This window comes from Pan paniscus, chromosome 9 (genome assembly GCF_029289425.2).
Source record: "Pan paniscus chromosome 9, NHGRI_mPanPan1-v2.0_pri, whole genome shotgun sequence".
Lineage (NCBI taxonomy): Eukaryota > Metazoa > Chordata > Mammalia > Primates > Hominidae > Pan > Pan paniscus.
In genome coordinates, this window is record NC_073258.2 from 67,376,107 (window position 1) to 67,402,960 (window position 26,854).

Sequence of the window (26,854 nt, forward strand, 5' to 3'; positions counted from 1 at the left end):
GGAGGCTGCAGTGTTATGAGCTCTGCCCTGTCTGGGAAGGGTTCTGGAACAGGTCTGAAGCCCTCAGAGCAAAGGCTCATTTGTCTGCTTGATGCCAACGTGCTGTGGGTTCTCCAGAGGCTGGGGCTGGTTGCTTCTGAGTCCTTGTTAGTATTGTTACCGCACTTCCCATTCGCATCTGCCTGTCATGTTCTACCACTAACCCCCAGGAAGAAATGAATGGGAAATTTAGTTTGCCATGATTTTTGCCCTGATTTAACATATGGTACTTAGTTTGGGAAGCCATTTGCTGTTGAAGACCTTCTTTCTTGTTTTTTTAAGACAGAGTCTTACTCTGTTGCCCAGGCTGGAGTGCAGTGGCACAATCTCGGCTCCTTGCAACCTCTGCCTCCTGGGTTCAGGCGATCCTCATGTCTCAGCCTCCCAAGAACCTGGGTTTACAGGCACACACCACCATGCCTGGCTAATTATTGTATTTTTAGTAGAAATGGGGTTTTGCTATGTTGGCCAGGCTGGTTTCCAACTCCTGACCTCAAGTGATCTGCCCGCCTTGGCCTCCCAAAGTGCTGAGATTACAGAGATGAACCACTGCACCTGGCCCCTGTTGAAGACTTTTGTGAAACAAAGCATTTTTTAAAGTTTCATAAGTAATATTGGAATTAACTTAGAGTGGACTGTGTGAAGTAAATGCTTTGTCACAAACTTAACGGTGTCAACATGGTAACAATATTGAAAAATGCTTTTAATTTTGTGAGATGCGTATTCATAGAACTAAGAGTCAGAAGTTCTTGAACCTTGATTCCTGTTTGCCTCTTACTGATAAAGGACTATATTTAGCCTTTTCTTGGGTTGGGTCGTTATCAAAGAATGAGAAGACTAACTAATAGTAACAATAATATGTGTTTGCTGTATGACAAGAGCTAGCCAGGTGATTTGCAGTTTTAGTAGGGTAAGGTACAGCACTATGAACCATTTGTATAACAAAAAGGAAATGTATCATGTCAAAAGAGTAAACAAAGTTTTTTAGAGAAGAGGAAAACAAATCTTGAATTTGTTATTTGTACAAATATACATAGAAGGCTATCAGGGCTGTCTGAGTTTTCTTTCATGTGTGAGAATGAAGGTAAAACTTGCTCCAGGTGCTTAGATAAGACTTGAAGGAAACACAGGCATTTATTTGGTTTATTGTTAGATCAATGTAGAGTTGTACAGCAATCTTTTACATTTTCCACTCTCAAGACCTAGAAATGCATGGTATAATAGCTTAGAAAGACAACTGGTGTGAAGTATGTTCATTATTCTTTTTTTTCTTTGAGATGGATCTCGCTCTGTGGCCGAGGGTGGAGTATCTCGGCTCGCTGCAACCTCTGCCTCCCGGGTTCAAGCAATTCTCTTGCCTTGGCCTCCCAAGTAGCTGAGATTACAGGCATGCACCACGACGCCCAGCTAATTTTTTGTATTTTTAGTAGAGGTAGGGTTTCACCATGTTGGCCAGGCTGGTCTCGAACTCCTGACTTCAGGTGATCCACCCACTTTGGCCTCCCAAAGTGCTGGGATCACAGACGTGAGCCATCGTGCCAGGCCTGTTCATTATTCTTGATGATCTCACATTTGACTTACAGTGCACTTTTATGTCATGTGATGAGGTGATATGTTTGAAGATGAAAGAGGGCATTTAAAAGTAGCTGAGGACAGAATCAGAACTTTAGTAGTTACAGTGAGGAAGTCAAAATCTCTCCCCACAAAACAACAATAATACCAGACAAAATTGTTAAAAGCAACTGTTTCAGGGCTCTAGAAATGGAATAAATGCAAGAAAGAAATGGAGAAGCATTTATCCAAGAGAAACTGCCAAACTTCAGGTAAGAACAATGGGAGTCTTTAACTCCTTGCCTAAATGGTAGGGGGTTACTCCCATCCCCTCCTGCCATTGGTGTGGTAATTCTGTTAGGGCACAGCAGGCCGTGAAAACTAACAGCTTGGCTGCCAGAGGTAATGCGCTTGATTTGGAGCAGGTGAAAAGCCCCTGTCCGGTGGCATTGACAGTGAAAGTAATGACCCTCAGTAGCAAGAGAACAAGGAAGGCCAACAGTTCTGGTAGTAAGAGAGCTATCCCAAGTGGGTCAAGCAACAGACTGGCAAACTAGCCCAAAACTTAATTAACAGAGATCCTGGAAATGAGACAGTTATAGAGGGGTCTGAAGGGCTGTCCACACATTTCTGGCTGACTTAGAAGCCTCTGCACACATGCAGGTAAAACTAGAGAGATCCCATGGTACCCATTTGTCCCTGGTTGGCTGGGAATCTGCATGAATGTATGAAGGAAATGTGACAGGGCTGATCCGAAAGGAAAAGTGGGATAGACCTGAAAACTGCTTGAACTTTTGCTCCCTAACCCTGCACAGACCCATGGGCAGAGGTTGGAAGCCTAGTAGGCTCAAGAGATGCAAACACAACCTGTAACCAATCATTGCCTGATCACTAAGCTGTGTGTCAGCAAGTCAGGCTTAAAAATAAAAACAAGAATTTGAAAAGAAAAACTGGAAAAAAGAAGAAAAGAAACTGAGTAGAGACATCAAATAGCCACACATCACAGGGGAGACAGATTTTGTAGATTTAGTCAGGGCAAATTACTAAAGAAATAACACACGTGAAAAATTACAGTTGAGAGTTGCTACAATATATTCTCTAAAACATCTAGTTTTTTAAAATTATGATTATGTCTAATTTATTATGGTTATGTCTGTAAGGAATGGCTACAGAAAACAAACAGAAAAACAAACACTAATGGGACAAAAAAAACAGGAAAGGGTGGTTCATATTCAGGGAAGATAATCAGTCAATAGAAACTGTCTCTGAGAGAGCCTAGATGTTAGGTTTAGTAAACAAAGACTTCAACACAGCTATTATACATGTGTTCAGGAAATACAGGAAACTATGCATGTCATGTTTAAATATTTAAAGAAATGTATGATGACAGTGACTCAATAAATCTCAATAAAACAGAAACTGTAAAAAAGAACCAAATGCAAATTCTGGAGATGAAAAATACAGGAACTAAAATTAAAAATTCACTACAGGAATTCAACAGCAGATTTGAGACACAGAAGAAAGAATCAGTGAACTTAAAGATAGATCAATAGAAACTGCCAATCTGAAGAACCTGAGAGAAAAAAATGAACAGAGCCTCAGAGATCTGTGAGACAACATCAGGCATACCAACACACATGTCACAGAATCCTACAAGGAAAGGAGAAGAAAGGGCAGGAAAAAAATGTATGAAGTAACAGCCAGAAACTTCCTACATTTGATGAAAATCATGAATCTATGAAAACTTCAAATCGGATAAATATTGAGGGATCCACACCTAGGCATATCCTGGTCAAATAATTGACAGGCAAAGACAAAAAGAGGCTGGGTGTAGTGGCTCACGCCTGTAACCCCAGCACCCCAGCACTTTGGGAGGCCGAGGTGGGCAGATCACTTGAGGTCAGGAGTTCGAGACCAGCCTGGCCAACATGGTGAAACCCCCGTCTCTACTAAAAAATACAAAAATTAGCTAGGCGTGATGGCACATGCCTGTAATCCCAGCTACTCAGGAGGCTGAGGCAGGAGAATCGCTTGAACCTGGGAAGTGGAGCTTGCAGTGAGCCAACATCATGCCTGCCACTGCACTCCAGCTTGGGCGACCAAGTAAGACACTGTCTAAAAACAGACAAAGACAAAAAGAATAAGAATGTCTTGAAAGCAGCAAGAAAAAGATAACTCCTCAAGTTTTTTATTGTAACAGTATGAATGTTTGCTGACTTCTCAGCAGAAACAGTGTAGGGTAGAAGGCAATGGAATGACATATTCAAAGTACTGAAAGAAAAAACGAAACAAAACAAAATTTTTACATCTAGCAAAAGTATTCTTCAAAAATGAAGGCAAAATAAAGACATTCCTAGATAAACAAAGACTAGGAATTGCTTGCTACCAGATCTACCTGAAAGAAGTTTTTTTGACTGAGAGGAAAATTCTACCAATGGACAGTAATTCAGATCCACAAGACTAAAGGAAGAACACCAAAATTGCCAAATATTTGGGTAAATGTAAGATAATATATAAAAATAGCTGAGGCTTAAAGTAGTAAAGAACATTCTCCTGGTAAGAGGAAAATGATAACAATGGAAACTTGAGTCAATTTAAAAGAATAAAGAATGCTAAAAATAGTAAGTATGTAGGTAAACATAAGAAATTTTCTAATGTAATTTTTCTAAATGGTAATTGACAGTAAAAAGCAAAAATAATAACAATGTATTATGGAGTTAAAACATGTAGAATAGAGAGTAAAGGGGTGATTCCTGGAGGCTGGGAAGGTTAGGGGGGAGTGGGAGGGAAGTGGGTTAGTTAATTGGTACAAAAAGAAAGAATGAATAAGAGCTAGTATTTGCTAGCACAACAGTGTGACTGTAATCAGAAATAATTGTGATATAAAAATAACTAATTATTGTCTGTGACACAAATGATAAATGCTTAAGGTGATGGATACCCCATTTACCCTGATATGATTATTAGGTATTGCATGCCTATATCAAAGCATCTCAAATAACCTATAAATATATACACCTTCTATATACCCACAAAAATTAAAAATAAATTTTTAAAATTTAGAAATGAAATATACGGCCATAGTAACAAAAGACATAAGGAAAAAAAAATACCTGAGACTCTCTTGTAGTTTGTTGAGTGTAATTGGCATAATCCTTTTGAAAGCTAGTTGGGCAGTAGCCATTAAAAATGTACTTTTTAAAAATTAATTATTATTATTTTTTTTTGAGACAGAGTCTCACTCTATTGCCCAGGCTAGAGTGCAGTGGTGTGATCACAGCTTACTGCAGCCTTGACCTCCTGGGCTCAAGTGATCCTCTCAGCTTAGCTTCCCAGGTAGCTGGGACTACAGGCACACACCAGCATGCCTGGCTAATTTTTGTATTTTTTATAGAGATGGGTGTCTCGTGAGGCTGTACTCACACTCCAGGCCTCAAATGATCCTCTTGCCTCGGCCTCCCAGAGTGCTGGCATTACAGGTGTGAGCACCATGCCTGGCCTGCCATTAAAAATTTAAATGTTTAGTCCTTTTGACTTAGCACTTTCAGTTTTAAGAACACATATCATAGAAACACTACAATAACTTTGTAATAACTAAGAACTATAAAAAAGTCAAATGCCCATCAGAAAGGGACTGATTAAGTAAGTAGTATATTTATTTTGACTAAATATTATAACCATTAAAAGGAATGAAGTCAGGCCGGGTGCGGTGGCTCACGCCTGTAATCTCAGCACTTTGGGAGGCCAAGGAGGGCGGATCACTTGAGGTCAGGAGTTCAAGACCAGCCTGGCCAACATGGTGAAACCCCTTCTCTACTAAAAATACAAAAATTAGCTGGGCATGTTGGCGTGCATCTGTTATCCCAGCTACTTGGGAGGCTGAGGTGTGAGAATTGCTTGAACCAGGGAGGTGGAGGTTGCAGTGAGCCGAGATTGCACCTCTGCAGTTCAGCCCAGGTGACAGAGTGAGGCTCCATCTCAAAACAAAACAAAACAAAACAAAAAAGAATGAAGTCACTATATATGTTTTAACATGGAAAGGTGTCCACTTAACAGCTGCTAAATGTGATGCATTTGGTCGAAAAGAGATTGAGCAGCACAGAAGTATATGCTCAAAGGTATGTGTGAGCATGTGCACATGCACACACACTTTTTTTTTTTTTTTTTTTTTGAGATAGAGTCTCCCTCTGTCACCCATTCTGGAGTGTAATGGTGTGATCTTGGCTCATTGCAACCTCTGCCTCCTGGATTCAAGCAAGTCTGCCTCAGCCTCCCGAGTAGCTGGGATTACAGGCGTGCACCACCACACATGACTAATTTTTGTATTTTTAGTAGAGACAGGTTTTCACCACGTTGGTCAGGCTGGTCTCGAACTCCTGACCTCAGGTGATGCACCTGCCTCGGCCTCCCAAAGTGCTGGGATTACAGGTGTGAGCCACCATCCCCAGCCAACACGCACTTTTTTTTCTTCAGCCTTTTAATAGTGATCTTCTCTGGCGATTTATAGGATTGTTCCACTTTATTATATATTTCCAAAATAAGAGGTTTTTTTTCTACTGTGTGTTTCTACTTTTTCTACTTTTCGAACTATTACTTTAAAAACAAATATTTTATAAACATATACATTTTAAAAAGTTGCTCATAGCATAACATTAACTTTGTATTTGAAATTGTGAGATGAAATCAAGTACCCGGTCTATAAACAGCACTTTCTACATCCATTCCACATCTTGTGTTCGTGTGTGTGTGTGTGTGTGTGTGTGTGTTTTACATGTCTGTTCAGTACATTATAAGATCTTTGGGGGGCAAAACTGATCTTTTTTTTGAGACGGAGTTTCGCTCTCTTTGCCCAGACTGGAGTGCAGTGGCATGATCTCGGCTCACTGCAACCTCTGCCTCCCAGGTTCAAGCAATTCTCCTGCCTCAGCCTCCTGAGTAGCTGGGATTACAGGCATGCACCACCACACCTGGCTAATTTTGTATTTTTAGTAGAGATGGGGTTTCTCCATGTTAGTCAGGCTGGTCTCGAACTTGCCACCTCAGGCGATCCACCCGTCTCGGCCTCCAAAAGTGCTGGGATTACAGGCTTGAGCCACCACGCTCGGCCAAAACTGATCTTATTCATATTTGTTCAATTTCTCCCCCACATCCCCTCTCTCTATTCCTATCGTATAGTGCTTTGCACATAACAGACCATCTGTGAATATTTATACTTTATTAAAGACATATAAAATAGTAATTATTCTCTACAGCAATTGGAATCCAATACAGTAATCTATATACAGTTATTTGATCCACTGACATACGTTCTTTCTCTTTCTCCCAAAAATAACCATTGAGACTAACAAAACCAAAACAAAACCGAAACAAAGAGCTCTAGCTTTTCCCATCTTCTCCAGTTACTAAATGTAGAACAGACTGGGTTTTGCTGACTTCTAGGCAGGAAACAGATTCTATTTCTAGGAACAGAATTCCTATATCTAACTGAGCTATTCTTTTTCTTTTATGTTGTTTCCTTTTCACTAAAATAGAAAAAAAAAAAAAAGAAACATTTTAAGCCTTTCTACCTTTGCTATATGACTTTATCACATGCAACATTTGGAATATTTGATCTAATAAATTTCTAAAGACAATTAGGACTTTGCCACTGAAGTGTTATTGTTCATTACTTGAAAACGTGTTACTTTTAAATGTTTTGTTTATAGCACTATGCCTTTAAAAGTAAGGTGTTATATTTAAAAATCCAAAAAGTAAATTACTTTCTGTTGGATTAGAGGAAATTTCCATTAAGGGAGATTGAAGTGGTTGCATAAACCCTCCTACAGATAACAATTGAAAGATCTGGGTAAAATATAAGAAACAACTAAAAGCATCCAAAAGCTGTCCCTAGAACCTGAGGAGAATTGACTCCTGAAACACTATAATAGAAGGAGCAAGAATTGCAAGTTTGTGACTTTTTTGCAGAGGTTATGCATCAGTACCCATGGTGGTTTCAGTAGAAAGAAATGATAGTGGAAAGCTGCAGCCTTACAGATGAGAGGTGCCAAAGAAGAGAAGTCAGGGATGGAAGAGAAGCTGGAAAGTTCAGGGGGGAATCCTGGAAACAAGAGAGGACTACAGAAAGGGGGAGGCCCCACATCTGAGTGAAAACTGCCCAAATTCCTGGTTGACTATTAAACTCTAAATGTATAGTGAAATCCCAGGGAGCCCAGCAAAACAAAAACAAAAATAAAAACCAGCCAACCAATGAAACAAAGCAAGCAGGCAGAGGCTAGAGAGGAATCTACCCTTAAAAGACAGACCTATACTAGATGAGATCTGTGAGGTTCATGCTTTTTAAAACAGTATATCCCTAAACTGTGAGCAGCGAAGCAGTGGAAAGCTGAAGCCTTACTGGCTTGGGGTTCAGAGGAAAGACCCTAATATTGCCCAAGCAGCTGAAAACTTAGGAGGAAATCACAAGAACACAAAAGTCACAGAGTGTGAGCCCCTAAATCTGAGTATGATCAGCCTAAATCCCTGGCTGTCTGCAGATTACACAGAAGCATGGGAGACCCCAGGGAGCTAGGCTAGATGTTGTAAGAGCTGAGCAGAGATAGCAGCTGCTTCATACGACAGGAGAGACAGTTTGCAGTTTGAATCCAGGCAAGTTAACTGCCTACTAGAATATAAAAAGAGAAAGTTCTCAGAAGAACACAGTAGAATCCAGAGTTGCTATAACATCTTATCTACAATGTCAAGTTTTCAATCTACAATTACTAGACATGTAAATAAAGTGGAAAGTCTAACTCATACTCAGGAAGAAAAGCAGTCAGTAGAGACTGACTCTGAGCATCTAAGTGGGTACAGTGTTGGATTTTGCAGGCAGACTGCAAAGCCACTCTGCTATGATCAAAGAATTAAAGGAAAAATAAGTGAACAGATAGAGAAATTGTAACAAAGAAATGGAAAGTGAAAAAATGGAAGTTGTAGAGCTCAAATAAGTAATAGCTGAAATAAAAACTCACTGGAGGCCGGGTGCAGTGGCTTACACCTATAATCCCACAACTTTGGGAGGTCAAGGCAGCAGGATCACTTGAGCTCAGGAGTTTGAGACCAGCCCGGGCAACATAGTGAGACCCCACCTCTACAAAGCAATTTTAAAATGATCCAGGCATGATGGTATGTGCCTGTAGTCCCAGCTACTTGGGAGGCTGAGGTGGGAGGATCGTTTGAGCCCAAGAGATCGAGGCTGCAGTGAGCTGTGATCGTGCCACTGCACTCCAGCCTGGCTGACAACATGTCTCAAAAGAAAAAAAAAGTTCACTAGATGTGCTCAACAGCAGTTTTGAAATGACAGAGAAGAATCTGTGCCGTTGAAGATAGATCAATAGAAATTATCCCATCCAATGAAGAGAGGAGCAAAGATTGAAAAGTGAGTAGAGCCTCAGAGACTTGTAGGACGATATCAGGTAGCCTAACATAAGTGTACTTGGAGTCTTAGAAAGGGAAGAGAAAAATAGGCAAAAAACAATATTTGAAGAAATAATATCCCCAAACTTCTTAAATATGGTAGAAAACACTATAGATTCAAGAAGTTCAGTGGAGTCTGAGCACAAAGAAAAAGCACTCATAGGCATATCATAGTCAAATTGCTGAAACCAAAGATAAAAAGAAAATCTTAAAAGCAGATAGAGATCCTTTTGCAGCTCATGAGTGTGACAATTGGGTGTTCATGCATGTGTGTGAGGTGTGCCACCCTCTGAACCTTGTTACAACATCAGCACATTACGTCTCTGAACTTGCATGGGGAGGGGAAGCAGGTAGAGAAAAGTGACACATTACATAAAAGGGATCAGTGTTACAAATGTGACTGACTTTTCATCAGAAATGAAGGAGGCCAGAAGACACTGGAACAGTATAGTCAAATACTGAGAGAAAAACCCTGTCAACCAAGAATCCAGTATCCAGAGAAACACATTTTCAAAAATGAGGGCTAAAGACATTTTCAGAAAAACAAAAATTGAGAGAATTCATCACCAGCAGATTTCCACTAAAAGAAGTTTTCAGAATGAAGGGAAATGATACCAGGTGGTAACTCATCTACAGGAAGAAATAAGGAGCATTGGAAATAGTAAATATGTAGGTAAATATAAAAGACTATGATTTTTTTCCTTCTCTAATTTCTTTAAGATACATATGTGTTTTTTTTTGAGATGGGGGTCTCACTATGTTGCCCAGGCTTGAGTGTGTTGGCTATTCACAAGGACAATTATGGTGCACTATAGCCTTGAACTCCTGGGCTCAAGCTATCATCCTGCTTCAGCCTCCTGAGTAGCAGAGACTACAGGCGTGTGCCACTGTGCCTGCTGGTGACATAAGAAACAAGATTTTAAAGATTTTATAACACTGTAGTGCTGGGTTTATAATGTACATATAGGTTGGTCACAGTGGCTCACACCTCTAATCTCAGCCCTTTGGGAGTTCAAGGTAGGAGGATTGCTTGAGCCCAGAAGTTTGAGGCCAGCTTGGGCAACATGGTGAGACCTTTTCTCTACCTAAAAAATAAAAAACCTGGCCAGGCGCGGTGGCTCACGCCTGTAATCCCAGCACTTTGGGAGGCTCAGGTGGGCGGATCACGAAATTGGGAGATCGAGACCATCCTGGCTAACATGGTGAAACCCCGTCTCTACCAAAAATACAAAAAATTAGCCGGGCATGGTGGTGGGCACCTGTAGTCCCAGCTACTCTGGGGGCTGAGGCAGGAGAATGGCGTGAACCCGGGAGGCGGAGCTTGCAGTGAGCCGAGATGGTGCCACTGCACTCCAGCCTGGGTGACAGAGCGAGACTGTCTTAAAACAAACAAACAAAAAAAACCTTTTAAACATAATATATATATAGGTGTAATTATGACAACAGTAGCACTAAGATGGGGCAGGGCAAATGGAAATTTACTGTTGTAAGATTTGTACATTTTACCTGCTTAGAAGAGACACACTTTAAACACAGAGACGCAGGTTAAAAGTGAAAGGATGGAAAAAGATTATACCATGAAAAGAATACACATAAGAAAGCTGAAGTGGCGATATTAACATCAAATGAAATAAATTTTAAGATGAGGAATATTGCTAGAGATTAAGGATACTTTATAATGATAAAAGGGTCAGTATCTTACAGAGCTATAAAAATCTTCAATGTGTATGTCCCTGATAACAGAGCTTCAAAATACTGAACCAGGTGCAGTGGCTCACGTCAGTAATCCCAGTGCTTTGGGAGTCCAAGGCAAGAGTATTGCTTGAGGCCAGGAATTCAAGACCAGCCTGGGCAACATAGTGAGATCCCATCTCTGCAAAAAAGTTTTAAAAATTAGCTTATTGTAGTGGTGCACACCTGTAGTCCTAGCTGCTCTAGAGGCTGCGGCAGGAGAATTGCTTGAGCCTGGGAATTCAAGGCTGCAGTGAGCTATGATAGCACCACTGCCCTCCAGCCTGGGCAACAGAGTGAGACCCTGTCTCTAAAAAATAAAAATAGAAAGGCTACTAGGACTGGTAAGTGAGTTTAGCGAGATACAGTAGGATCTCACTACTGTAAGAATACAAGGTCAGTATATCAAGAAAACCATTTATGTTTTGGTCAGAATACCAAAATAACAGATAACTGGAAAAAAAATTTTAAGTATAGTATTCCACTTGCCATATCATCCAAATACATGAAGTACTAGGGATAAATTTAACAAAATGTATGTAAAACTTACATACTGAAAACTACAAAATATTAGTATAAATAGGCTCGTGGATTGGAAATCTCAGTATCATAAACATAATCAATTTTCTACAAATTCATCTGTAGATTCAATACATAATCAAAATTTCTGCGTATTTTTGTTGTAGAAATTGAAAAGCTGGTTCTAGAATGTGTATGGAATGCAGAGTACTTAAAACTGGCAAAGCCAGCAAAAATTGAGGACTGACTTCTACAGCACCGCAAGGCTGTGATACTGGCAAAATAATAGACATGTACATAAATGAGAAGATGGAATCCAGAAAGAGATCCACACGTAAATAGACAATTGATTTGCAGCAAAGGTCCTGAGGCAATTCAATGGGGAAAGGAACATCTTTTCAACACATGGTACAGCAGCAACTAAATATCTGTGTGGAAGAAAACAAACATTAACCCATACCTTATACACTGCCCAGAAAGCTCAAAACGGACCAAAGTCCTAAACGAGTTAAAACTATAAAGCTTCTGGAAAAATTATAGGGGAAAATGTTCATGTGACTTCTGGGTGTGAAAAGATTTTCTAAGTAGGATACGAAAAGCACATACCATAAAATGAATGCTAAATTGGACTTTATCAAAATTGAAATGTGCTCTTCAGAAAGGAATGAAGAAAATGTACAATATGGGATAAAATGTTTACAACAGATAAATCTGACAAAGGATTGTAAAGAACTCTTATAGTTCAGTAATAGTAACCCCATTTTTTAAATGCACAGAAGATTTCAAAGTATACTTCACAAGGTGAGATAAAACAGTGGCCAGGAGCTACATAAAATACTTCATATTATTAATTATCAGAGAAAAGCAATTTCCAGCCATAATGAACTACCGCTCTTTACCCTCTACGTATGGCTAAAATTTAAGAGACTGATAGCTCCAGGTGTTGGCAAGTATGTAGCACAAGCAGAACTTTCATATCCTCTGTTGAGAATGTAAAGTAGTACTAGTTTAGAGAACAGTAGTTTGTTTTAAAGTTAAACAACAGTTACTCAAGGATACAGTAATTCCATGCCTAGATATTTATCTGAGAGGAATGAAAACGCAGAGGCTTCTCCATGAGTGTTTGTAGCAGCGTATTGATGACGGCCAAAGGCTGGAAACAATCCGGGGGCTCATCAGGTGAATGGATGAACAAACTGTGCTGTCCCAGTCCAATGAGAGCTCTGAGCAGGAAAAAGGAGCTCTAGACAGCATGGATCTGGCTCAAAAACATGCTTTGTGAAAGAAGCCAGACCCAGAGGTGTACATGCTGTATATTTATATAAAAGTCTCAAAGGTGCAAACCAGTGGATAGTGACAATAAAATAAAGGAGTGATTGCCTGGGGCTTGGGTGGAGGGAAGATTGCAAAGAGGCGTAAAGGAACTTTCAAGGGTGATGGAAATGCTCAGTGTCTTTATTGTGGGGGTGTTTCCACTGGTATATTGTATGTAAATTTTGTTTATTGTCTGTAAATTATATCCTCCACAAAGTTGTTTCTTCATTTTTTAAATTATATATATATATATATATATATTTTTTTTTTTTTTTTTAAAGACAGAGTCTTGCTCTGTCCCCCAGGCTGGAGTGCAGTGGTGTGTGATCTTGGCTCACTGCAACCTCTGCCCCCCGGGTTCAAGCCATTCTCCTGCTTTCCGCAGCTGGGATTACAGGCATGTACCACCACGCCCAGCTAATTTTTGTGTTTTTAGTAGAGATGGGGTTTCACCATGTTGGCCAGGCTGGTCTTGAACTCCTGGCCTTAAGTGATCCATCCGTCTTGGCCTCTCAAAGTGCTGGGATTACAGGCGTGAGCCACTGCACCTGGCCTAAAGTTGATTTTTAAAAAAATCTTTCCGGCTGGGCGTGGTGGCTCATGTCTGTAATCCCAGCACTTTGGGAGGCCGAGGCAGGCGGATCACAAGGTCAGGAGATCGAGACCATCCTGGCTAACACGGTGAAACCCTGTTTCTACTAAAAATACAAAAAATTACCCGGGCGTGGTGGCAGGCACCTATAATCCCAGCTACTCGGGAGGCTGAGGCAGGAGAATGGCGTGAACCTGGGAGGCGGAGCTTGCGTGAGCCGAGATGGCGCCACTGCACTCCAGCCTGGGCGACAGAGCGAGACTCTGTCTCGAAAAAAAAAAAAAATCTTTCCATGGTTTAATAAAGGCAGCTATTCAGTATTCACTCTCTAGGTGATGATTATACTTTAGGTTGTTTATTCTCTTTCCCAGAACCTCTTTCTTGTTCAGGTATCAGATTCCTCTTTGTGGTGATGTTCTTCTAGGAAGAATGTTCTGACCCCAAGTTCTGGTCATTTTGCTTTGTTTGATAATTTTGTCTCCCCTCAATTACGTAGGATGGTACATGTTACCAAGTTGTGACCAATGACAAATGAACAGATGTCTTCAGGGTCAGGAGAGACTTTTAGAAAAGATGGAGAAATGAGATGGATTATATTTCCTCCCTCCCCAACCCCACTAAAATGACAGTAAAGGAATTTTCTTTTAAAAAAGTTACAAATCTATAAGGATGAAGAGATTGGGAGAGGAGATCACAGTGGGCCAGAATTTTTCCCTACAAAATTTTGAAAACTGAAATGTAGGTGCATATATGATGAGTCATTTAGGTTTCAACTTCACCTGCTCCACTAAGTATTTGCAGTGGAGGAAGCTAACAGGAAGCAATCCTGTTTTCAGCCACATGTGGGCCATGTTCTGAGATAAGTTTTAGGTACCTGTGAATATAGGATATACACTGGGGCTGAAAACAGGAAAATGAGTTGAAAGTCTGAATGTGGAAGAGTTAGCACCCCAGATCCCCATCCCCAAAGAATATGTGTGTCAAAGTCTAACCTGGGGAAACCCTGTTATAAATGAGGGTGGGAGGCAGGTTTCTTACCCAAAATAGTAGATCAAGTTGAAGTCTGCATATTCAGCCAGATCTTTCCACCTACCTTCCTGTCTTGGCTCCTACTGTCTTGGCTGTGGGACTTGTTATCACAGACACCATCTCTGCCCACCAAGACATTGAAAGATCTCAGAGCAACTGACCCATCCTTGGCTCCTAGAATACTCATTTATAAGCCCCTCAGCCAGGACATTATCACATTTCTGTCTGGGGAAATTGACTAGCCTATGGGAAAAAAAAAAAACCTAACATGGTATTTAGAATTTCCTTATCCCATCACATGCTGTGAGGTCCCACAGGAAGCAAGCGGTGCTTATCCACATAGAATTTCTAGTTAGCTCTTTAGCACCTCTTTTGTTTTTTGAGACAGGGTCTGGCTCTGTTGCCCAGGCTGGAGTGCAGTGGTATGATCACAGTCTTGGCTCACTGCAGCCTCCTTCCCCTGGACTCAAGTGATCTTCTCACCTCAGCCTCCCGAGTAACTGAGACTACAGATACGCGCCACCACACTTGGCTAATTTTTTTGTATTTTTTGTAGAGACAAGGTTTTGCCATGTTGCCCAGACTAGTCTCGAGCTCCTGAGCTCAAGTGATCCACCGGCTTTGGCTTCCCAAAGTGCTGGGACTACACGTGTGAGCCACTGTGCCCGGCCTGCACTTTGAAAAACAAATTCCTTAGAGATAAGATGTTACATCAAGGAAACAAGAGCAGGATGCCATGTAAAGGAACTATTCAAGAATGTTCTTGAGAATTGAAAAATCTCACTAAGTGAAGATTGCAGTAAAGCAGTTGGAAGATAGGCCGGGCGTGGTGGCTTACAACTGTAATTCCAACACTTTGGGAGGCCAATGTAGATCGCTCACTCGAGACCAGGACTTTAAGACCAGCCTGTGCAATATGGTGATGATACCCTGTCTCTACAAAAACAGAAAAAACTAACTGGGTATGGTGGGGCACACCCCTAGTTCTAAGTACTTGGGTGGCTGAGGTGGGAGTATTGTGTGAGCCCAGGAGTTCTAGGCTACAGTGAGCTATGACACACCACCACACTCCAACCTGGGTGGCAGAGAGAGTAAAGTAAAGCAGTTGGTCAAAGATAACAGACAATAAGTGGAAGAAAAAAGAAAATTAAAGGATATCTAGGAGGTCCAACATCTGACTATTGGAGTTCTAGAAAGATGAAGGACAAGGCATTATTTAAAAAGCAACACAAGAGGTTTTCCCCAAAAATGTCTCAGATGGATAAGAGCTCACCCAGTGTCCAGAATGAAAAAAGTGATGAAAAAGACCCTCAACAGAGTACATTGTCATGAAATTTTGTGACACTGATGACAAATTTTAAAGGCATCAGAGAGAAAAGTCACATAAAAATGATCTAAAACAAGTGACATTAGACCAGTTAACAATAGCACTGGGATCTATAAGATAATAGATGAATGCCATCTAAAGCCTGATGGAAAAATTTTCAGTCTGTAATTCTACACCTAGTCAAACTGTCAAATCAAGAGTGAAAAATGTTTTCAGAAATGCAGGGTCTCGGCCGGGCGTGGTGGCTCACGCCTATAATCCCAGCACTTTGGGAGGCCAAGGCAGGTGGATCACCTGAAGTCGGGAGTTCGAGACCAGCCTGACCAACATGGAGAAACCCCATCTCTACTAAAAATACAAAATTAGCTGGGCGTGGTGGCACATGCCTGTAATCCCAGATACTCAGGAAGCTGAGGCAGGAGAATCACTTGAACCCGGGAGACGGAGGTTGCCGTGACCCAAGATCACGCCATTGCCCTCCAGCCTGGGCAACAAGAGCAAAACTCAGTCTCAAAAAAAAAAAGAAATATTGAGTCAAAGAGTATGTGCATATGCAAGGTGGGGAGACATTACCAAACTGCCCTCCATAGGGGTGTGCCAGTTACATTCCCACAAGCTAGGTACCAGTGCCTGCTTCCCCACAGCCTGGCCAAGAGATTGTCGTAGGTTTTTCAGTTTTGGGGGTGGGGGAGCGGGTGGTATTTGCTGATCTGGTAAATGTAGGATGGCAGCTGTTTAGTGTTGATCAATCCACCCTTATGAGACTGACATGGAAGATTACTCCACTTTCACAGAAACAGTGGAAAAAGTCCAGCTATCTTTACATTTAACAAGCTGTGAGGAAATGCTAACGGATTAAGAAATTAACCACAGGACCTAATTAGAAAAAGATCTGGCAACATGCCCAGCTCATCCAGCGGCAGAGGGAGAAAATATTCTGCATTCGTGACACTGTTTAGAAAGGGGTAATTTAAATGCCCTTTAATCTGGGCTAGTATTGTCCAATTAAGAAGTCTGTTAGGATGATAACACTTGGGTTTTTTAATACTTAGTGTGGTGAAGCAGATTTATTTTCTCCCCTTAGTATATTTATATTGAATGGTAAAGGTTATAGTTTAATTAAATAAGCTACACATTTCCTGTTTCCTTTTAAACCACTGTGCTAGGAGTTATATTCATTAAGAGTTGGACATGGTCTCTGTTCTTCAACACATTAGCGCAATGTGACTGAAATTCAAATTGGAGTTTGACACCGAAGTTTTATATCTAATTTAGGCAGCCTAACCTAGTTAACACAGATTGGTGCTAGATCCTGGCTGACACCCACTAGCTGCGTGACCTCAGGTAAACTACTGAAGTTTTCTGCACCTCAGTTTTCTCAAATATAAAATAAAGATTATAATTGTTTTGAGGATTAAATTATATACATTGCACATAACAGTATCTGGCTTACAGTGTTATATGTTTGCCAGTATGATGTTACACCCCCACAAATTGTGAAAGTTTTGTTTAAAAATATATTTTCCTGATTAAAAAAATTAATGCATGATCTTTATAGGAAATGTGGGATATATAGAAAAGCTTATTTTTTTTTGAGATGAGGTCCCTTGGCCAAGATGGAGTACGGTAGCCCTAACATGACTCACTGTATCCTCAATCTCCTGGGCTCGAGTGATTCTCCCACCTCAGCCTCCCGAGTAGCTAGGACTACAGGCATGTGCTACCATGCCTGGCTGATTTTTTTTTTTTTTTTTTTTTTTTTGGCAGGGGAGTGAGGGTGGGGATGACGTCTCACTATGTTTCCCAGGCTGGTCTTGAACTCCTTAGGCTCAAGCGATCCTCCTGCCTCGGCCTCCCAAAGTGCTGGGATTATAGGTGTGAGCCACCGCACCTGACCAAAAAGCATTTTTTAAAAACTCATCTGTCACCTCACCACTAATAGAACAGTGTTAGCATCTGGGCACATCCTCAGAGGCAGTCTTGCTTGCATTGTGGTTAAGAACATGGACTCTGAAGCCACCTACCTGGGTTCATATTCAGGTCCCACTGTTTACTAATCTCTGTTCATCTCTCTCAGTTTCCTCATCTGTAAGATGTGGCTAATAGTACCCCTCACTTAGGATAAAAGATGCTAATATATGTAGAGCATCTAGAATAGGCGAGGCAGAGGTAAGTGTATGTGTTTGTGTTGTTGTCGTTATTCTGTCTGTGTATATGGCCAAAGTTTAAAGAAATTTCATCAGCCTCTGAAATAGAGAATATATATATGGCACTAATGAGTGGTGCCGGCAGGCAAGAAGTGCTACAGGGGATAAACAAACATACACAAATATGTAATTTCTGTGACTGGCAGATGGCTGAAAGGCACTAAAAAAAAATTAGCCGGGCGTGGTGGCATGTACCTGTCATTTCAGCTACTCAGGAGGCTGAGGGAGTTAGGATCATAAGAGCCCAGGAGTTCAAAGCTTCAGTGAGCCGAGATCACACTGCTGTACTCTAGCCTGAGGGACAGAGCAAGAATCTATCTCTAAAACAAAAATAAAAACACCAAATAAATAAAAATAAAGAAGGCACTAGAGTGGAGAAAGGAAACTGAAGTAGAGCGGATGGAATCTTAGTTCCCCCTAGCTAACTGGAAAATAATTTCTTCCTGGGCAATTAGAAAAAAAAGTGAATAAATCTTTGGTTTAAAACTCAAGTAAAAGATAAGAATGTCTATATTGTGGGTAATAAAAAAAGATCCTATTACTCTAATTTCATTGGGACAATGAATAAATTCCCACTTTAAATCTCAGCCAGAAAAGTAAGTAGAAATTCAATTGGCTACATTTTTTTTTCCTACGGAAAAACCCTTACTCTGATTTGCAAAACAGATAAATTAGAGAATGAGCATTCACAGCCTCGAGAGATTCCCTATTGACTTCCTATAAATAATAGCTTTTCCACAGTCAGGTTGGATTCCAGGAGGAATGTGATGATTGCCATGAGAGGCAAACACACATTATTTTAGGAGCCCAACCTGATGGATATTAATTGGTGTAGTGGGTTGAATATTGGCCCTCAAGTAACCCCTGGTACTTAGGAATGTGACCTTATTTGGATCGAGAGTCTTTGAAGATGAGATAATCTTGGATTGAAGACAGACCTGAAATCCAATGACTGATGTTTTCTGTTGGTGGTGGTGGTGGTTTTTTTTTTTTTTTTTTTTTTTGAGACAGTGTCTCTGTCGCCCAGGCTGGCGTGCAGTGGTGTGATCTCAGCTCACTGCAACCTCTGCCTCCCAGGTTCAAGTGATTCTCCTGCCACAGTCTTCCCAGTAGCTGGGATTACAGGCACCCGCCACCACGCTAGGCTAATTTTTGTATTTTTAGTAGAGACAGGGTTTCTCCATGTTGACCAGGCTGGTCTAGAACTCCTGACCTTAGGTGATCTGCCCACCTCGGCCTCCCAAAGTGCTGGGATTACAGGCCTGAGCCACCACGCCTGGCCTGATGTTCTTATAAGAGGAAGGAGAGAGAGTTTTAAGACATAGAAATGGGAGAAAGGCTATGTGAAGACAGAGGCCAAGGTTGGAGTGACAGGGCCAAGAATGCCCAGGATTCCCAGCAGCCACTGGGGGCTGGAAGGGGCCAGGCGGGAGCTCCCTTAGAGCCTTTACAGGCCGCACAGCCCTGCCTACACCTTGGTGTTGCTCTTCTGGTCTCCAGAGCTATGAGAGAATAAATTATGGTTGTCTTAAACCACCAAGTTTGTGGTAATTTGTTGTGGCAGCTTTAGGAGATGAAAACAAGGCATAATTTGAAGTTGTCAATGGGAAAATTATTTTATGTACATGCGCAAAAATATATTTGCTAAGACTAATGTGTCTATTATGTGAAACCAAGTAAGCAATGTTAAAATTTTATCCGCAGTAAATGTGGGGTTGGAGAAGTCAAAGATACCATTTTAGATATCAGCAATCCTGATGGGTATAATAAAATGACCCTTTTTATTTGGAAAATTTGAAGACTGAATATGGTTATTAAATTTGCCATTGGAGAATAACTAGAAATCTAAAAGTGATACAAGTAAGTCTCATTTCCTATTAATACAAAAAAGTTTATTGCAGTTTCTCCTTAAAAATAGTTACTGGTGGCCGGGTGTGGTGGCTCACACCTGTAATCCCAGAACTTTGGGAGACCGAGGTGGTTGGATCACTTGAGGTCAGGAGTTTGAGAACAGCCTGGCCAACATGGTGAAATGCCATCTCTACCAAACAATACGGAAATTAGTTGGGTGTGGTGGTGCGTGCCTGTAGTCTTAGCTGCTCAGGGAGGCTAAGGTGAGAGAACTGCTTGAACGAGGTGAGCAGAGGTTGCAGTGAGCTGAGATTGCTCCACTGCACTCCAGCATGGGCGACAGAGTGAGACCCTGTCTCAAAAAAAAAAAAAAAAAAAGTTATTGGTAGTCTGACCTGATGCTGTCCTATCCCAGTATCTCAGTCACACCCAGCATTTATAATTACCTGGAAACCATGCTTTGTTTTTGTATTGCTGCTAACATTTCTGATACAAAGCTAGATGATTATTCAGATCTTACGTCTAAAATTTATACTTCCTGTATTGAGGTCTCAACAGTAGACTTAAAGATGCTCATTCATATCATCTTCCACAAGGTGGAAGATCTTTGAATAGGTAGCTATGATGTGACGTGTATTGTTATTTGAATCAAAGTCGTCTGGTTTCAAACAGTAAGATAATGGTATTTTCTGTCTGTGAAGTCCTTTATCAGGAATGTCTAAGGATTATTTTGTTTTCTCTCTCTGAGTGCAGCTGTTTGTTTCTAAAGCAAAATATAGGTCTTGCCTTGAGGTGGGATAGATAGGGAGATCAGAGAAAGATGGAATTATCTCTGGTCAAAAAACCCCAGCTGATTATACAATGCTTTAAAATGTACCATTTAAAGGTAAAATAGCAAGTTGTTTTGGCCTCCGTGACCTATTTTTAAAAAATGTTAATTGTCTTTGTAGATAAAGACATCTGGAGTCCAAATTGCAGTTTTCTTACTCTGTTTAAGCATTGTAAGACTGTCAGAAGCTGAACTTTGTGGGAGGGGAGTCAAGTGAGGAGAGAATGCAAGTAAGAAAGGAAAAAGAGTGAAATCACAAGTTGGTGTTTCCCGTCCTGGCTTTTCGGTTCACGGGAAGTGGCAGAATCTGGATTTAATGCCTCCATAATTGGGAAAAAGAGCAGAAATCTTCATATTTAGCCTCTGGGTATTACCGTGCAGCTTTCGAACTCTACAGAGTTAATGATTTCTTCCATGTGCGTTTTTCAGTTCATCACTCAAGTCTTGTTACAGAGGAGATACAGATCAACTCCTGATCTATATGATTTCAAAAATAGCACAGTGACCCTGGGGTAATGATATGGTAGGACATAATTGAACCTTTCTGGGCACTTGTGTGCTATGTCATTTGTCCTGTATGTAGTTCTAGAGTGACATCAGATCTATTAAAAAAAATTTTTTTTTCATTTGTGAGTATAGTCCCAGCTACTGGGGAGGCTGAGGCAGGAGGATCCTTTAAGCCCAGGAGTTCAAATCCAGCCTGGGCAACATAGTGAGATCACTGTCTCTTAATACATATATATATTTTATATATGTATTATATAATATATAATACATATATATGTATTATATATTATATAATACATATATATGTATTTTTTTTTTTTGTAAAGACGAAGTCTCATTATGTTGCCCAGGCTGGTCTTGAACTCCTGAGCTCAAGTGATCCTCCTGCCTCAGCCTCCCAAAGTGCAGGAATTACAGGTGTGAGCCACCGCACCTGGCCTTCTAAAATTTTTTTTAAATAACAGTTTTAAAACATTGTTTATAGTTTGTTGACATTACATTCAGGTCCCCCTTCACATCTCTTCCCTATATTCTCAGGTGAAACTTCACTTCTCTCTTAACAGGGAATCCTCAGAACCACAAGAGATCTTAGAGAACATGTGGTCCCAACATCTTAACAAGCTGTGCTAGAAATTGAGTTGGTGGCCTTACTGCTGGCCAGTGTGGAGACCAAGCTGCAGGTGCAGGTTCCTTCTGCTGTACAGCATGCCCTTTATTGCAGCTTGAAATCTTGTCCTCTGTCCTTTCTTTCATCTGCAACTGATTGTCTTCCTAAGAAGGAAAGATCCTTTAGTCAAATGTTTTTCCTGCTTCACTGAAATGTCTACTATTGTAGTCACCAGTATTCTTCATTCTGCCAGATCCGGTGATGAGTTTTCTGTTCTCAGCTTATTCCACTCCTCGGCAGCATCTGATACATCTTCTCGACCACTTTCTTCTCTAAGTTGTGAAGGCGTGTCCTTCCGGTTTTCCTCCCTCATCGGCAGCTCCTCAGTTTCCTTTGCTGAACTTTTCTCCTCTGCCAGACTTCTAAGCCTTGGAATACCCAGGGTCCCATTCTTGGCCTATTCTCTTTTCTACCTGAACTCTCCTCTGGAAGATCTTAGCCAATCCCATTGCTTTAAATACCATCTCTATGCCTCGACTCCTAAATCTGTCTCTCTAGGCTGATCTTTCCGTTGAGATCAAAACTCATAAGCAGCTGGCCTAATAGTAATTCAGTTTTCTACTCAGATATTTAAGATGTCTCAAACTTGCATGTCCTGACTTTTCTGCCCTATTTACCCCAAAACTTCTCCCAGTCTCCTTTGTCTGATTAAACAGCACCACCATCCATCCACCCTGTTGCTCAAGCCAAAAGCCCAGAAACATCTTGGAGTTTTTCTATTTGCCCCATACCCTGTGGGTATTTATATATATATGTATTAAGGGTAAAATATATATATGTATTAAGAGACAGTGATCTCACTATGTTGCCCAGGCTGGATTTGAACTCCTGGGCTTAAAGGATCCTCCTGCTTCAGTTCATCATCAGCAAGACCCGTCAGTTCTATCAGTGTTCCTGAGTTCCACACTTAAATCCAGCTTTACTACTCTTCAGAACAAACTTCTTCCTGCCTTTCCTGGGCCACGCCACAGCCTCCTAACTGGTTTTCCTGTTTCCACTCTCCCCTTTCTTTGTCCATTATTCACCTAGCAGCAGGGCGATCTTGCACAAATCATTTTCTATCACCTCTTTGTTTATAATTCTTCAGTGGCTTTCCATCATAAACAAAATAAAGGTCCCTACTGCATAGTCCAGGCTCCGTTTGCCTCTGACTTCACATCTTTTTGTTTGTTTGTTTGTTTTGTTTTTGAGACAGAGTCTTACTCTGTCACCCAGGCTGCAGTGCAATGGCATGGTCTTGGCTCACTGCAACCTCTGCCTCCCGGGTTCAAGCAATTCTCATGCCTCAGCCTCCCGAGTAGCTGGGACTACAGGTGCCCGCCACTACACCCAGCTAATTTTTGTATTTTTTGTAGAGATGGGGTTTCACCATGTTGGCCAGGCTCTCTCGAACTCCTCACCTCAGGTGATCCACCTGCGTTGGCCTCCCAAAGTGCTGGGATCACAGGCGTGAGCCACCATGCACAGCCTGATGTCACATCTTACAGCTGTCGTCATTTGCCATGCACTAGACATCCTTGCCTTGTTTCCTTCAAATATCCCAGCCTCACTTTATTTAGGTTTCATCTTCTTTTTTAAAGTTTTACTCTATATGTATTTCCCTGCACAATTAATCGTTTATTTTTGCTTGGTTTTGAATTTGATATAGTACAATATTATAGGTAGTCTTCTGCAGCTTAAGCTTAGTTCATTCACTTTCATTGCTGGATAGCTTTTGATTGTGTGAATTTACAGATTTGTCTACTCCTCTGACAGTGTACACTTGGGTTCTGATGAGAACAGTGCAAATATTGTCTAGTATATAAGGAACTTATAATGGGCCAGGCAGTGTTCTCAGTGCTTTTATATATATGGGCACTAAGAGCAACCCTATGAGTTGGTATTATTACGATGCTCATTTTTCAGATGAGGGAGCAGAGGCATAGGAAGATGAGTAACTTACCCTTGTCATCTGGTAATGAGTGAAATTGCTGGATCATGGACTTCACATATGTTTAGCCTCAAAAGATGATGCCTAATAGTTTCTGAAGTGATTGTACCAGTTGATACTCCCACCAGCAGCATATGAGTTCCCATCGTGCCGCATCTTCACACACACCTAGTTTTGCCAAATTTGTGGGTGTAAAATGGTATTTTGATTTCAATTTGCATTTCCCCGATTCCTAATGATTTGAGCATATTTTTGTATATTTATTATCCATTAGTGTTTCCTCTTCCGGAAACATGGAGCATCTGTTCATGTCTTTTGCCCACTTTTCCATTGATTTGTCAGTCCTTTTCTTACTGACTTATAGTTCTTTCCCTTTGTCAGTATTAGGAGTTTCAGTCTTCTCTGGGTTCATGGCTTTGGCTTGTCTTTTTTTTTTTTTTTTTTTTTTTTGAGACAGGGTCTTACTCTGTGATCCAGGCTGGAGTGCAGTCATAGCTCACTGCAACCTTGAACTTGAACTCCTGGCCTCAACTGATCCTCCCACCTCTGCCTCCCAAAGTACTGGAATTACAGGCATGAGCTACCACAGCTGCCTTTGGCTTGTCTTTTGAGTCTCTTTTTGGTGTCTCTTGATGAATAGAAATTCCTAATTTTAATATAGTTGGATTTCTCATTGTTTTCAATGTCTTATTTTTAGAAATCTACTCTTACCTCAGAGTCATAAAAATATTGTCCAATATTCTAAAATTTTGCCTTTCACATATAAGTATTTAAGCTACATGAAGACTATTTTTATGTATGGTGTGAGGTGTGGATCCAACTTTCCTTTTTTGCATTTCATAGTTTATTTTTTTTCCCAGTTATTGAAATACTGCCTTTTTCTTATATTGTTTCTGCATGATTGTGGGATTATTTCTGGGCACTCTATTCTGTTTCATTGATCTTTTTGTTGTTCCTTCACTAATACCATAGTGCTTCAACTACTGTTTCTTTACAGTAAATCTAGATACCTGATAGCCTAATTTCCCCACCTTGTTTCTTTTCTTCAGGAGTGTCTTACAGTGGTGTGATCATGGCTCATTGCAACCTCAACTTCCCAGACTCAAGCAGTCTTCCCACCTCAGCATCCCAAGTAACTGGGACCACAGGCACATGCCACCACCATGCCTGGCTACTTTTTAAAAATTTTTTGTAGAGATGGGGTCTCGCCATGTTGCCCAGGCTGATCTTGAACTCTGGGCTTAACTGATCTGCCCACCCTGGCCTCCCAAAGTGTTGGGATGACAGGCATGAGCCACCATGCCTGGCCTGCTCCTCCTTATAAATTTTAGAATTAGCATCTGTGGAAAATCCTGTTGGAATTTTGATCGGTGTTGTGTTAATTTTTTATATCAATTTGGAGGAGAATCAACGTATCAATGCTAGAGTGTCTCTTGTGCATGAACATGGCATCTCTTTTGTCTTACAATGACATTTGTATACGTACAGTATATCTTACAACTCCATGCAGGTCTTGCACATCTTATGGAGCGAGACAGTGTAGAGACAGCATAGAGTAGTGGTTTTAGGAGCAAAGGCTTCGGAACCAGGCTGCCTGGTTTCAGTCCTCACTTAGCTGCTTACGGTGTCATCTTGGGTTTCAATCCTGTTGGTTTCAATCCTCACCTAGCTGCTTACAATGTCATCTTGGGTAAGTCAGCCTCTCTGTGCCTCATTTTCCTCATCTGTAAAATAGGCGCTAATATTTCTACTTCATAGGGGCATATAGTAAATGCTCAGTGGTTGGTAGCTGTTGCTATTATTTTGTTTTATCCCTAGGTGTCTTATTTTTTGTTGCTTCCTAAATAGTATATATATGTGTGTGTGTGTGTGTGTGTGTGTGTGTACATTTACACACATTTACATTTTTTAATTTTACATTTTTAAATTCTTTGTTGCTGGTGTTTAGAAATGCATTTGAGTTTCAGAAATCTAGCAACCTGGTTAATCTCTCATTAAGCCTAATAATGAGAATTCTTCTGGATTTCCCAAATGGGCTATCATAAATCAACCTGCAGATAATGGCTTTTGTTTCTTCCATTTCAAACTTCATATTTTTATGTCTTTTTTGTTATTTTACTGAGCTGGTCTTTTTTTGCTTTTAGCTGAACAGCCTTCTCAAATAGCTAGTCTTGACAACAGTATAACCTTGAATAAAAGTGGGACTGGTGAACACCTTGTCTTATTCCTAGTTTTTAAGAGAACATTCTAATGTTTCACTATTAAAGTGTTTGCTGTAGATTTCTGATGTGTATCTTTTATGTCAAGGAATGTATTCTATTCCAAGTTTGCTAAGAGGACTTATCATAAATGGATGTTGAGTTTTACCAAATGCTTGATATAAATCTGTTGAAATGATAATATATTTTGTCCTTTAATCTGTTAATGATGAAGATTACAGGCATTGGTTTTCTAATGTTAAAGCATCTTTACATTCCTGAAATAAATCTAAATCTAACTGGTTCATTACTTTTTTTTTTTGGAGACAGAGTCTCGCCCTGCCACCCAGGCTGGAATGCAGTGGCTCAATCTTGGCTCACTGCAACCTCTGCCTCCCAGGTTCAAGCGATTCTCCTACCTCAGCCTCCTGAGTAGCTGGGATTACAGGTGTGTGCCACCACGCCCGGCTAATTTTTTTTTTTTTTTTTTTGTATCTTTAGTAGAGATGGGGTTTCATTCACCATGTTGGCCAGGCTGGTCTCGAACTCCTGACCTTGTGATCCACCTGCCTTGGCCTCCCAAAGTGCTGGGATTACAGGTGTGAGTCACTGTGCCCGGCTATTTTTTAAATACATTATTTGTTTTGCTAATATTTTGTTTTAAAATTTTTCATTACTGATCATAAAAGAGATTGGCTAATTATTTTTCTTTCTTGGGTACTGAGGTTATGTTAATTTTATGAAATGAATTGGAAAGTGTTTCCTCCTTTTGATCCTCTGGAAGAATGTATATAAGATTAAAATGATATTTTCTTTGAACATTTGGTAGAATTTGCCTGTAAAGATAATCTGGACTTGGTGTTCTCATTTTCAGAAGAGTTTAAACTACTGACCACTGTCTTTAATAGTTGTAGAAACTTTCAGGTATTCTCTAGCTTCCTTAATAATTTCTGTTAAATTATATGTTTCTAGAAATCTACCTTTTTCATCTAAGTTTCCAGCTTTACTTGCATAAAGTGGTTTGTGGCATAGTGTAGTCTTATGAATCTTCGCTTAATCTGGAGTATGCTCCTTGAAAAACAATTCTAGGTTTCTAGATTTTATTAGCCTC

General features: G+C 40.6%; 1 protein-coding gene and 1 non-coding gene across 5 annotated transcripts in view; both read left to right on the top strand.

The window, feature by feature from the left end:
- The window catches only part of LOC100990116 (phosphofurin acidic cluster sorting protein 1), a 198,789-nt gene that overhangs the window by 73,212 nt on the left and 98,723 nt on the right, over window positions 1–26,854 (top strand). The gene's annotated exons all lie outside the window — the stretch shown is intronic.
- On the top strand, window positions 9,267–9,371 carry LOC112441312 (small nucleolar RNA U13). The gene has a single exon (XR_003029246.1). It is a non-coding gene; the product is annotated as a small nucleolar RNA U13 (small nucleolar RNA).